Here is a 12,949-nt window from a genome sequence, read left to right as displayed (position 1 = left end):
TGAGGTCAAGTTATCTCAGTCCAGCAGATCTGAGCCTACGATACTTATCAAGCCATGATCTGAAAATCTCACTCTAACTTACAGAATGTAGCTTGAGGTAAGAGATATGTGTGTGTCGGGGCGGGTGGTGGTGGTGGGGAACCTCTAAGACAATTATGTTCAAGCAACACACACAAAATACCGGAAGAACTCAGCAGGCCAGGCAGTGCCTATGGAAAAGAGTAAACAATCAACATCTCGGCCCGAAACAATGAGAAGAATTGGGGCAGCCAATAAAAAAGGCTGCATTTTACGTAGTTATACAGCCATTTCACATCCTTGAATGTTTTTCTTTTACTCACATATAATTATCTAAACAGATTCAAAACAATTTTGCTAATTGATACTGTGGTTTTGCTCATACATTTATTTAAACAAAATTCAATAGACCACAATAAAGCAGCCTTTGAAGATCCCCAATAATAGTCTTCAACTTGTTTGTAACATGCTTCAACTATCCACATGATAAAACAGACTATCTGTCTCATTTGAAAGGAAGTACTTGGAACACATCCCTTATTAGGATTTAAATTTCTGTGAAAATTAGCTTTATGGGTTTTCTTAGTCAAATTTCCTGGCATTTCCAGGATCATTTTATTCTCCTCATTGTTAAAATTATTTTTAGAAGACTGGATTTCATTTAAAAAAATACTAGCATCAATAGCTGGAGATGTCCTGTAGAAGGTTCAGTAATTGAGGAAGCTAAACTTTCTGGACATCATAAACAGCCACAGGCATTGTGATGTTCCATTAACCCATGCCTAATTATTGCAAGTGTGATTGGCATGCCAATGCCATATTTCCAGCTAACCAGATGTTTATTGGCTGGACAGAACAGCAGCAAGAAAAACAGTTAATGGCCAACTTCAGATAAAGATAGGTTGTGCCTCCTTAAGGGGAGGGACCATGCTGGAGCAATTGCGAACAGTGGAACTGAACTGAGAAACATCAAAAAATGCCACAGCATGGAGAGCAAACTCCTCCAAGGGCTTCAAGCACAACATTTGAAATTTTGGTGGAGGAAATGGATTTCAAGGGAGCAGCCCCATTCCAGCAAGAGGTACTATACTGAGGCTAGGCATAGAATTGATTATCAAGAGTCAAAACAGAATGTAACCCAGGTTAATTAAACCCAAAGATGTAATGTTATAAAGCTTCACATGTGGAAGGATGGAAACAAGGTTTATCGATTTTTTTTTAAAAAAGGAACGGGGGGGTGGAATCTATGAGGCATGGCTGATGCAGTAAACTATTACAAACTAAAGATATAAACTGTTAAAAGTGGAATTAGTAGTGAGTACCTCTACCCTACTTACTTGAAAACCTCAGGGTGAGACCCCGGAGGAAAGATAATAGCGATAAAAAGATCTATTGAAGTTACAGCTATAACAAGCAGCAGCTGTAACGAGAAAATATCGGCAGAGACAAGTGTTCAAGATCTCTACCGTGCAACCGGGAAATAGTTTCATTAAATTACACCAAGGGATTGGGTCAAGTTTTTGCTGTGCATATATTATGAATCAACTTTCTGTGGATGATAAACTATTTCATCCAAATGAATCAAGATGGCGAGCCACTCAAGATGAAGAACTAGCGCAGGAACAAAATGTTTCATGAAGTAGAGAATTTAATACAGCTGAACGTACAAGTTTATTTTCATTCAAAGTATCTGAATTTGATTTTCTGCAAGAATTGATTAATTTTGCAATGACTTGGATAAGTTACTGAATAAGATTTACTTTGTTTACAAGTTGTGATGTTGGACAATTGTGAAAGGAGTTAAGCTGTATAGACACAGATATATAATTTTTGAATTTGTATTCATAGGCATACTGACTTGAACTGAAACTGAAGTTAACTATAATACCTACGAATAGGAATTCAATTAGTTTTCTACCCAACTAGGGGGAAGAAGGAAAGGTTAGTCTGTAAACCTTTAAATAGGGAATAACACTTGATCTAATTAGTTAAAGAAATTGGAGTAATGAAGGTTATTATAATGAATCTTACTGAACCTAACTAAATAGGAATTTGTTTTTTGTTGTTATCTGAAATTTGGAACCTAAACAGAATGTTGGAATTTTTGAGTTGTTCTTACTCATGTAACTACTTTGTATATCTTTTTGTTTTTAATATGCAAAACTTGCCTCTGGAAGTGTAGTACTATGTAATTTGATTTTTCTCATAAAAGTACAGCGACCCGTCACACGAGGTAAGGCTAGCGCTACACAGGTGTTACACGAAGGACCTGGAAGCAATGTTAACAGAAGCTTCATCACTCAAGATTAAGGTTAATGAATTAACCTTCAAAGGACTCTCTAGCCTAATGCATTCCTTAATTTACCATACACCCTATGTCTATTCAGTGGCTTCACTGGATTTTCAAAACTAAATATAAAATATTCAATGTCATAATAATATTTACAACTAGTGACAATGCACTCCTTGTCTGGTCTAAAGGTTGTAGTTGTAGATACTCAGGGCAGATTTCAGTAGGAAATCTTGTTTGAAGTAGCTTTAAGCGCCTCTGGTTCGGCCACATCTGGAGTATTACATTCATTTCTGTTCACCTCATTATAGAAAGGATGTGGAAGCTTTGGAGAGGGTGTAGAAGAGATTTATCACGATGCTGTCTGGATTAGAAGGCATGCGTTGTCAAACTTGGATTATTTTCTCTGGAGGGGCAGAGGCTGAAGTGAAAGTTGATTGAGATTTGTAAGATTATGAGGGGCATAGACAGAGTAGGTCGTTGGCATCTTCACCCTATTGTTGAAATATTAAATACTAGAGAGCATGCATTTAACGTGACAGGGGATGTGCAAGGCAAGTTTTTTTGACACGGAGCCTGGAATGCACTGCCAAGGATGGTAGCGGAGGTTTTTCTACTTCTGACTTCCTCACCTAATAGCTTGTTCTGTTCTGCCTGGCCTCTATTCGCTCTTCCATTTATTATATTATGTAATCTAAAGAACCTTCATAAATGGAAACATGTGGGACACTATGATTTGTGCAGATTCTTGCAGTTATCAAAAAGTGCTTCAGTCTCTCTCATGCCTCACTTTATTGATGCTGACAAGTTAATTATAGCAAGAACTGAAGGCTTGTAGCATCTTTACACTAGCTAAAAGAAACCAATGAGTGATTTTCCTCTATATTTGGTTGATCTCATTTCACAGCTGTGAATTGGTGATGGAAATGATGCCTGGTGCTTCATTCCCCTGCTGAAAACATATTCAGCCCTGCAGGGATGGGGAAGGATGCTGAGTGGAATGCTGACTTCTAAAATGGTAGGCTTAATGGTGACTTGTAATTGCTCACTGATTGATATCCTGGACTGTGCTTTATGCACACTTTGCACGTGCCAACACCCTTACAAATGGCATCTGACACAAATTATCCTACAGGCGTTCACATATGCCACAGAAACTATCTTAGAGCTGTAATGACTGCAGTGATCCTGGTTTCTCAATTGTGAACATTACTTTGTCAATGAATTGTATTTATCTAGTCTCTCCTTGGATGGAACCCAAGTATTTTTAGGGTTTGACAAAGCCTATGAAGACGAGTTCAAATTCATGGAGATTAAGGTTGCGAAGAGTAAGCAATGTGTTGGTCCAGAGTGCAGTAAGAAAACAAAGTTTTAGAAAATTCTAACTTGAGATTTGCAGATTTCTTACAGGCTGGCATTAGCATGGAGAACAATATCGTCCTTTTGTATTTCAACTAATTGTTCTAAGCCATGAGGTTTGGACTGTTATTTAGTTTTCCTTGTATGAACATGAGCATGCAGTACCTGCTGCAAAAATGTTCATGTGACAAACAGATGGCAGTGGCCAGTTTAATCGATGTTGCTGTAGTCGGGAGATTCTGCATGACTGACTTTTTTATTCCTTTGATGGCAACACAGATGAGAAAATATCATCTTGAACTGTAACGGAGTCTCACTGTCCCTCCAGCATTTTTATCCTTCATTTGAATACAAAGAGATTTTCAGTGCTATTGAAGGTGAGTTTATACAGCAGGCTGCGAACACAATGGAATGACGTGGATAAATTCAGCCCAACAATTTCTGCATGTGTTCTCAATGTAAAAGTTTATCAAGCATGTACTGTACTTCTGATATTACTGTAGTTTCTGTCTGAAGAACAAACATTTGATGAAAAGGAAAGGTTTCACCATAGGAGTCATGACGTTTTCTCCTTGTTACTAAATGCCAACACTGAAGGGTAGCAACAGAAGCAGGTGTATAATTTTCCTGTCAAGTTCATTGCAGGGTATCATTAAGCATTATTTTTTACAATTGAGCATTCACACTGTGGAGTAGATCTGCAGGTTCCAGTTCTGAGCCAGCATGGCTGGAACTCTGGGAGGTTTGTACTTGCTTTTGTAAAGTTTTATGTGGTGGATCTCCTTAAGTTTGCTGGATGCTTTTCAAGATTCAAGTACATTTATTTTCTGAGTGTATAAATGATACAACCTTGAGACTTGCTTCTCACAGGTAGCCAACAAAGCACGAAACCCGAAAGAACCCAATTAAAGAAAAAAAAACACTCAATGCACAAGAGAAAAAATATCATGCAAACAAAACTAACTTAACTCAGCCATTGGGACCTTCCAGGTGGAGCTGGGAAAGAAAATCAAAATGATGCTGAAAATCTGAAACAAAACAGAAAATGCTGGAGACAGTTGGTATAGCAGGCAGCTTCTCTGGAAAAGGAAATAGCAATGAGTCCTGTCTGCAACCCTTCATCAGAACTTTGTTGACCCCTCTCAAGACTGATCATTTCTCTTTCCACAGATGCGGCCTGATTTGCCAAGTCTTTCCTACATTTTTGATTTCTTTTGTTCTAACTATGAAAGTATTTCTGCAAAGAATACACATAAAACAGGTATCATGACTCCCACTCTCCATCTGCCCTTCTTTGAGTGAACTCTGGACCATCATTTGCTCTACTTCTATTTCTACGAGGACCAAATGAACAAGGTGGTACCACTCATTCATCCTGCCTAACTCACCCCTTCTATCCTACCTTTGTCTAAATAACTGTACCTACCACATGAAAAGCCTTTGTAATATTCCACTCATTCATTTGTTTGTATGTAACCCTTCTGCACAATCACCAAGGTTCCTGTTTTAAATATGCTGTCTTATAAATTCCTCTACCTTGCCCAAGTCAGTTTCCTTGTGCAGCAGCATTGATGGAAAATATATTTCAAAAACAAAACCTGCTCATATTCATACATTTTTGGAACAAATATACCTCTCCTGTTGTCAATGTATTCTCACTCCTAACCTCTAACTTCTCCGGTGTGCCTCAGGGAAAGGAGGTTCAAGGTTCCAGCAGGTGCCTTTATTGTTTTCTACAATGGGACAACTTCCAATGTATGCAGTAGGTTGAGAAAGTGAATCTTCACCAGGTTGCATCATGGAATGCCACACAGGTGTCAATTTCTTACTTGACAAGGGTGCTGTGTGTGGGGAAAGAAGAAAGTCACTACTGTGTGAAGATGTTAGCATTTCTGTGAATATTAAATGAGAGTAAAAGAATTTGAATATTTGCAATAGGAGAAGAGTTGTGAAATGTGCTTGGCAAGACACCTTCTGTTGAGTTGCAGGAAATTTTCATTCAAGACCACTGTAGACTTAAAATGAGAGAGATAGTTATTGTATTGTGACAGGTTGTGGCTGGTTCTTATCCTGGCTGATCTGTTGAGTTTAGCTTTGAGTAGAAGCATAGGGTTACTTGCAAAACCACCTGCTTTCATTTTCTGCCACAAACCCCTTCCTCCTACTTATTGAACAAAAATTATGGGTCTTCCTCAATTTAACTGCCTTAACCTACCAAAAATGGGGATTGGTTCTCTAGCCTTAGACAGTTTAGACCTCCATAGTATCTAAGATTTCAAATGGTTGCCATGCACTTTGGGCTTCAGCAGGATCATCAGGTTCACACAATGTAGCTCCTAAGAGGTAAACTTGTACACATTGCTGATGCTGCAATCACAATGTGAAGATGATATCGCCATAATTGCAGTAAAAGTGCTCAGCACAGAAGAAAACTAAGACCAAAATGAGTGAATAATCAGGAGAAAGAAATAAGCATCATATAATTTTGTTGCTGTGTACAATAAAGCAAGAGAAGCTCAGTGATCAGTGTCTGTATCGATCACTAGCCACCCCATAATAACATCATTAGGCAGACACAGATCAAAGTTCTGTCTGCACTGCTCTAGCAATGGGAGATTTTCTCTGCACTCTGCAACCCTAAGCATACCTTTAATGAATGGATTCACTATTTGGCTGCACAAAGCAGATGTAAGCAAACCACATCAACCTTTTCCCTCCTCCCTCTCTAACGACCCCCCCAACATCAATTTCACCTTGCCCCACCTGGTGTACCTTGATGTAAATCTTGACTAACACCATCCACTGATTTCATTTCCCGAAGAGGTGGTGGCGTACATCAAACCTGTTACCACCTCCAGTTCAAACCAGATGTTTCTGTCATCTGAAAATGTTTTCTGAGTTGTGCTTTTATCAAATGCAGGAAAATGTGTTGTTGCCCAGTATAAGAACCAAGACTGAATATCATGAATAATCCTAAAATTATATTCCTGGAAACAAACACCTTGTCATAAAGATTCTGGAATAGATCAATGAAATGTTTTACTGCTGATGGGAAATGGCTTTATTTTGAGATTGCATTGTCCAAAATATATATTTGTGTAATTACTTTTTTTAATTAATCATCTATGAATAGTGTATGAAGGATAGGTGGGGGGTGGTGGATTGATGAATATGATGGATAGAGTACAGGTCCAAATACTTCAAGGAAGAGATATCTGACATTGCAGTTTGGACAAGAAACAGGTTTGGTAATAGCAGAACATTTAGATATCCTAAGCCCACTGTGATTTATGAGTTTTCTTCAAAGCATTAATCATTAATTATTCCCAAATTTCTTTGAGCAGATACCCTTTCATCAATGAAAATAACTTAATCCTGTGTCACTGTAAAGCCAGAACAGTCACAATAGAAACAATCCTCTGCTGATATTTTATGTGGCAGAATAACTATTGCAGGTTTTAGATGCTGGTGGTTGTCAGACTATTCAGTACAGCAGCAGATATTTTTCACAGACAGAAACAGGTGGTCCTAAACTAAAACCACTGTAACAAAATTGGGATATGTCTTTTTCCATAGAAGATAAAACATAGTCCTGTTGGCCTTAAAACACTAAGATACCATTGACAATTCACCTCATACACAGCAGTGTACTGTGTCTACATTTGAAAATCAAAAGGTATGTTTAAGTTAGATGGAGAAATTTATTTGAGTGCGCAGTTTCTAGCCAATTAAAGATTTTTAAAGCCTTTTTAATAACTTGAAGATCTTTGTAAACCTCTCTTTGGGCGTCATGTCGTGGATATTGTCAAATGCACTTGAACTTAATTACTATTTTTTATTTTACAAGTATATTCAGAGGACCTCAGATTTCCAGACATGAAGGTGACTAAACGGTAAAAAAAATAGGAAGGAAGGAAGGTGATTGCAAAAAAAATGTAATTGAAGGTAAACTACCATCCTGTTCCTGTGGCAGTGTGACATTTTAAGATTAATGGATAGAGTTAAATGGCTCACTATGGGACCACAAAGCCTCAAGGAAAACATGGCAACTGCCATTCCTTTTGGAGACTGGGATCAGAGTTCAGCAGCCACATAAAAAAACTTGCAAGCCAGAGAGTGATAGATTGTGGACAGATCTGGAGAGCAGCTAATTGGATGAGTACGGAGAAGAGCAATGAAGAGACTAATGTTTCCAGTGGGAGAAGGTGAATCACTTGTGAGGGGAGGAGATTCATGAGGGGGGAATGGGTGTAAGAATAAATGGGAACCTTTGAAGATGGCTCCCACACCTGCCTAAGATTTGCTCTCAAGGACAGTTGCCTTAAATTTCACTGCTTCAGAGAAACAAACTCAATGGGCTGAGAGTGGCTTTCAAACCATGCAAATAAATTTCTCCTGTCATTGCAACAGTAAATGACATCATTACCCAACTATTCGACACAAATCTGTTTTGTCTCAGAAAAGATCTTTATCACAATCTTTATCACAATCTACTACATTGAATAATACTAATGTTCAAGCACTTGGTGCTAAATAAAATGTCACTATGCAATGAAATTTGTAGGGAGTAATGTTTCATAAATTCAACATTTTAACATTCACCCCCCCCCCCAAGTAAAATGTTGTTTGTAAAGGCAACTTCAACTTGGAAATACAAATTTCATCCTGTCAATCTCTGCATTGCAAATCCTAGAGCAAAGATATGCTGCTAATTCACTGCACCACCCATTCCCATTGTCATCTTTGAAAGCAATTTTGAATTGCCTGCAGGCATCACATTTCCCAGTATGGGCTGGAGCTTTCAAATGCAATTTGCAAAATATTACATTATCTGTTGTTGCAGACCACATTCAGGACTCAATAAAATTTCTCTTGGGCCATACACTATAATACATAGTTCATTTTAAAAAAATGCTGTAGGTTTTCCACTGCTACACAGTGGTAATAGGTCGATAATAGTGAGTTCCCAATGTCAGAATCAGCTGTATAGTATATTACAGTTGTAAATAAAGTGATCTTTAAAAGCATTTCTTATACCACTTACAGTGGAGCAATCCCAGAACCACGCTGACACATGACAATGTATAAAAATCACAGCATCCCTTAAATCTCCTGTATTGTTTTCTAACCCATTATTCCTCAGGTTTCCTTACTGTTATGTTGTGCTATGCACTTCTAATATACAATTTTAGTATGGTCATTTTCTCTTTCTCACAATGAACCTGCCTAATTTGAGGGAAGCAAGGTGATAAATGGCAAACGTTACAATATGAGGAATCAGGGCTCATAACTGATCAACTGTTAACATCAGCACACAATTGAAGTATCTACTGGAAATTGTCTGAAAATATGCAAAAGCAAAGAATCAAAATACACAAAAACTATCAATTATACACCAGCTATTAATTAACCATTCCACATTGCCATTCATTTGGGAATTTGGCAGTTTCATTTGGGTAATTGTACTCTATTTGAGTACAATTACCCAAATCCTTATTACAGCAGACGGCTCAGAAAAATAAACTCAGGGCCATACTACAAATACCACAGCAACAAAATAACATAGTATGCATTTAGACCAAGAGCTAAAAATTGCCTAAATATTCAAACACAATTGAAATAAAACTCTGATTTTCCATAGGACCGAATTGGAGAGATTTTGGAGGATGGAAATGCTTAAATCTCAAGTGTGGGAAAGGTCAAGTGCAGGAAGGGAAAGGGAGCCAAAGTCACATTTGTGAAGGACATCATTCATCATCAACACTGTACTATGAGGTCGAAACTAGTTTGATACTAAACCACAGGTTTGAGTCAACTGTTCTATCAATAGTTTGATACTGATGAGCATGTGAATTAATTTAAAACCATAAATTATTCACACACTGAAACAGCTACATAGGATTGTTAAATTGAAGTTGGAAGATGAAGACTTTATTCACAAGCAAAATGAGTTTAGGCAATTCAGGCATTATACCTGAAAGGAAATCACATTCATCAAGCGGTTCACAGTAAGCCTATGATTTTCTTTTTAATTAGAAACTGAACCAGTGTCCAAAAAGTTGCAACAGAATAATGCACAGTGATACATTACAGAAATATTATTTAGAATTACGAATTTCTCAACATTAAAGTGCTGTTTGTTCTTTTCTTAAGATTGCACAAATATTAATTCCTTTTCCCTTTGCAACCATTGGTGATCTATAAGACACAATTCCACTCAAGATAAAGAAACTGCTCTGAACTGTTTTCCCACTTACTCTCTAGTGCCCCAGGATATGATGCAAATGAAACTTAACTGTTTAATTGATTTTTTAAACTCCAAGTCAATAGCAATTGTCTCTCTCATTATCATTGCATAGAGTCCATAAGAACGTAAGACCATAAGATATAGGAGCAAAATTAAAGCCATTTGGCCCATCGAGTCTGCTCCACCATTTCATCATGGCTGATCCAATTTCCCACTCAGCCCCAATCTCCTGCCTTCTCCCCATATCCCTTCACGCTGACCAATCAAGAATCTATCAAATCTCTGCCTTAAATATACATAAAGTCTGTGGCAAGGAATTCCACAGATTCACCACCCTCTGGCTAAAGAAATTCCTCCACATCTCCATTCTAAAAGGACACCCTTCTATGCTCAGGCTGTCTCCTCTGGTTTTAGACCCTCCTACCATATGAAACTTCCTCTCCACATCCACTCTGTCAAGGCTTTTCACCATTTGATAGGTTTTAATGAGGTCACCCCTTATTCTTCTGAATTCTAGTGAATACAGGTCCAGAGCCATCAAACACTCTTTATATGACAAGCCATTCAATACTGGAATCATTTTCGTGAACTCCTTCAGTACATCCTTTCTAAGATAAGGAGCCCAAAACTGTTCACATTTCCTGCCTCACCAGTTCTTTAAAAGTTTCAACATTACATCCTTGGTTTTATATTCAGTCCTCTTGAAATTAATGCTAACATTGAATTTGCCTTCCTCACCACAGACTCAAACTGTAAATTAACCTTAGGGAATCCTGCACAAGGACTCACAAATCCCTTTGCAGCTCAGATTTTTGTATTTTTTTCTCCACTTAGAAAATAGTCAACTGTTTTATTTCTCCTACCAAAATGCATGGCTATACACTTCATGACACTGTATTCCATCTGCCACCTCTTTGCTCATCATACTAATCTGTCCTTCTGTAGACTCTCTATTTCCTCAAAACTACCTGCCCCTCCACATATCTTTCTATCATCTTCAAACTTTGAAACAAAGTCATCAATTCCATCAACCAAATAATTAACATACAATGTAGAAAGAATCAGTTCCAACACAGACCCCTGTGGAACACCACTAGTCACCAGCAACTATTCAGAAAAGGCTCCCTTTATTCCCACTCTTTGCCTCCTGCCAATCAACCACTACTCCATCCATGCTAGAATTTTTCCTGTAATACCATGAGCTCATAGCTTGCTAAGCAGCCACATGTGTAGCATCTTGTCAAAGGCCTTCTGAAAATCCAAGTACACATCAATCGATTCTCCATTGTCTATCCTGCGTGTTACTTCCTCAAAGAATTCCGCTAGATTTGTTAGCAAGAATTTCCCTTGAGGAAACCACGCTGACTATGGCCTATTTTATCATGTGCCTCCAAGTACCCCAAGACCTCATCCTTAATAATTGACTCCAACATCTTCCCAACCACTGAGATCAGACTAACTGGCCTATAATTTCCTTTCTTCTGCCTCTCCCCCTTCTTGAAGAGTGGAGTAACATTTGCAATTTTCCTGTCTTCCAGAACTATGCCATAATCTAGTGATTCTTGAAAAATCACTACTAATAGCCTCCACAATCTCTTCAGCCATCTCTTTCAGAACTCTGGGGTGTAGACCATCTGGCCCAGGTGACTTATCTACCTTCAGGGCTTTCAGTTTCCCAAGATCCTTCTCGCTAGTAATGTTAACTTCACACACTTCATGACCCCTGACACCTGGAACTTCCACCATACTGCTAGTGTCTTCCACAGTGAAGACAGATGCAAAATACTTATTAGTTCATCTGCTATATCATTTTTCCCCATTACTACCTGTCCAGCATTGTTTTCCAGCAGTCCAATATCTACTCTCACCTCTCTTTTGCACTTTATGCATCTGAAGAAACTTTTGGCATCCTCTAATATTATTGGCTAGCTTTCATATTCCATCTTAATGGCTTTTTTTAGTTGCTTTCTACTGGTTTTTAAAGACTTTCCAATCCCCACTAATCTTTGCTCTATTATATGCTCTCTCTTTGACTTTTATGTTGGCTTTGACTTCTCTTGTTAGCCATGGCTGTATCCTCTTTCCTTTAAAATAATTCTTCTTCTTTGTGATGTATATATCCTGTGCCTTCTGGATTGCTTCCAAAAATTCCAGCACTTGCTGCTCTGCCATCATCCCTGCCAGTGTTCTTTTCCAATCAATTCTGGCCAACTCCTCTCTTATGCCTTTGTAATTCCCATTACTCCACTGTAACACTCACTACAGTATTAATAATAGTTATTGAGCCATTGGATAGTACAATATGATCCCTACTATTTTATCATTACTGCTGGTGCTATTCCTCCTCACTCCAAATATGGCATTTTAAATGAGCTTTTGTCTTTCATCCTCTTTCTATGCATTGGAACTCATCTCCTGTTCCAAATGAGTCTTTGTTAACATTTCAAATTTAGAAGCTGGGACAAGTGCCCTGATCTTTTACAAAATCAGGATCTTTTCTGTGAACCCGAAAAAGGCGTCATAGTTTTAGGTTTAATATTACTTAAGGGCAGCACCTCTCTCAGTATTGTCCTGAACTATTAGCTTAGATCTTGTGCTTCTAATACAAGACTAGGATATAAGCCTACAAATTCCAATCAAAATGCAAGATTGCTAATTTTGAACAAAAGCTAACCATGAACTCTAATCAATTAAGCTCAATTCAACTGTCTTGAAGATTTTTATTTGGTATCTTCAAGCTGTCCTGAGAGCATTATGATCACATCAGTAGTAAACAACTGTAAAACGAAAGACATTTCTGCACCTGATAGATTCACATTACTAAGTTCAACTCATATTTGCATACTACTTTAAATTTGGAAGAAATAAAAACTTCTAAAATGTTCTGCAACTACATGAAATAAATAGAAAGACAAAATGGAAGATATTAGTTTGCATCTTCAAAAGCTTTATCAACTTGTGGGATTTTAAAGAAGGTTTAAAAGGGGCAAAGGAACAGAGAAACAAAAGGATTTAGGAAAAGAGACAAAATAATT

General features: G+C 37.8%; 1 protein-coding gene across 1 annotated transcript in view; it reads right to left on the bottom strand.

Moving 5' to 3' along the window:
* Positions 1–12,949, bottom strand: part of LOC140191351 (tumor necrosis factor receptor superfamily member 16-like) — a 137,516-nt gene that overhangs the window by 27,703 nt on the left and 96,864 nt on the right. The gene's annotated exons all lie outside the window — the stretch shown is intronic.

Source organism: Mobula birostris, chromosome X, assembly GCF_030028105.1.
Source record: "Mobula birostris isolate sMobBir1 chromosome X, sMobBir1.hap1, whole genome shotgun sequence".
Lineage (NCBI taxonomy): Eukaryota > Metazoa > Chordata > Chondrichthyes > Myliobatiformes > Myliobatidae > Mobula > Mobula birostris.
Note: the sequence above shows the minus strand (reverse complement) of the source record. Positions and strands in the feature narration are given on the sequence as shown.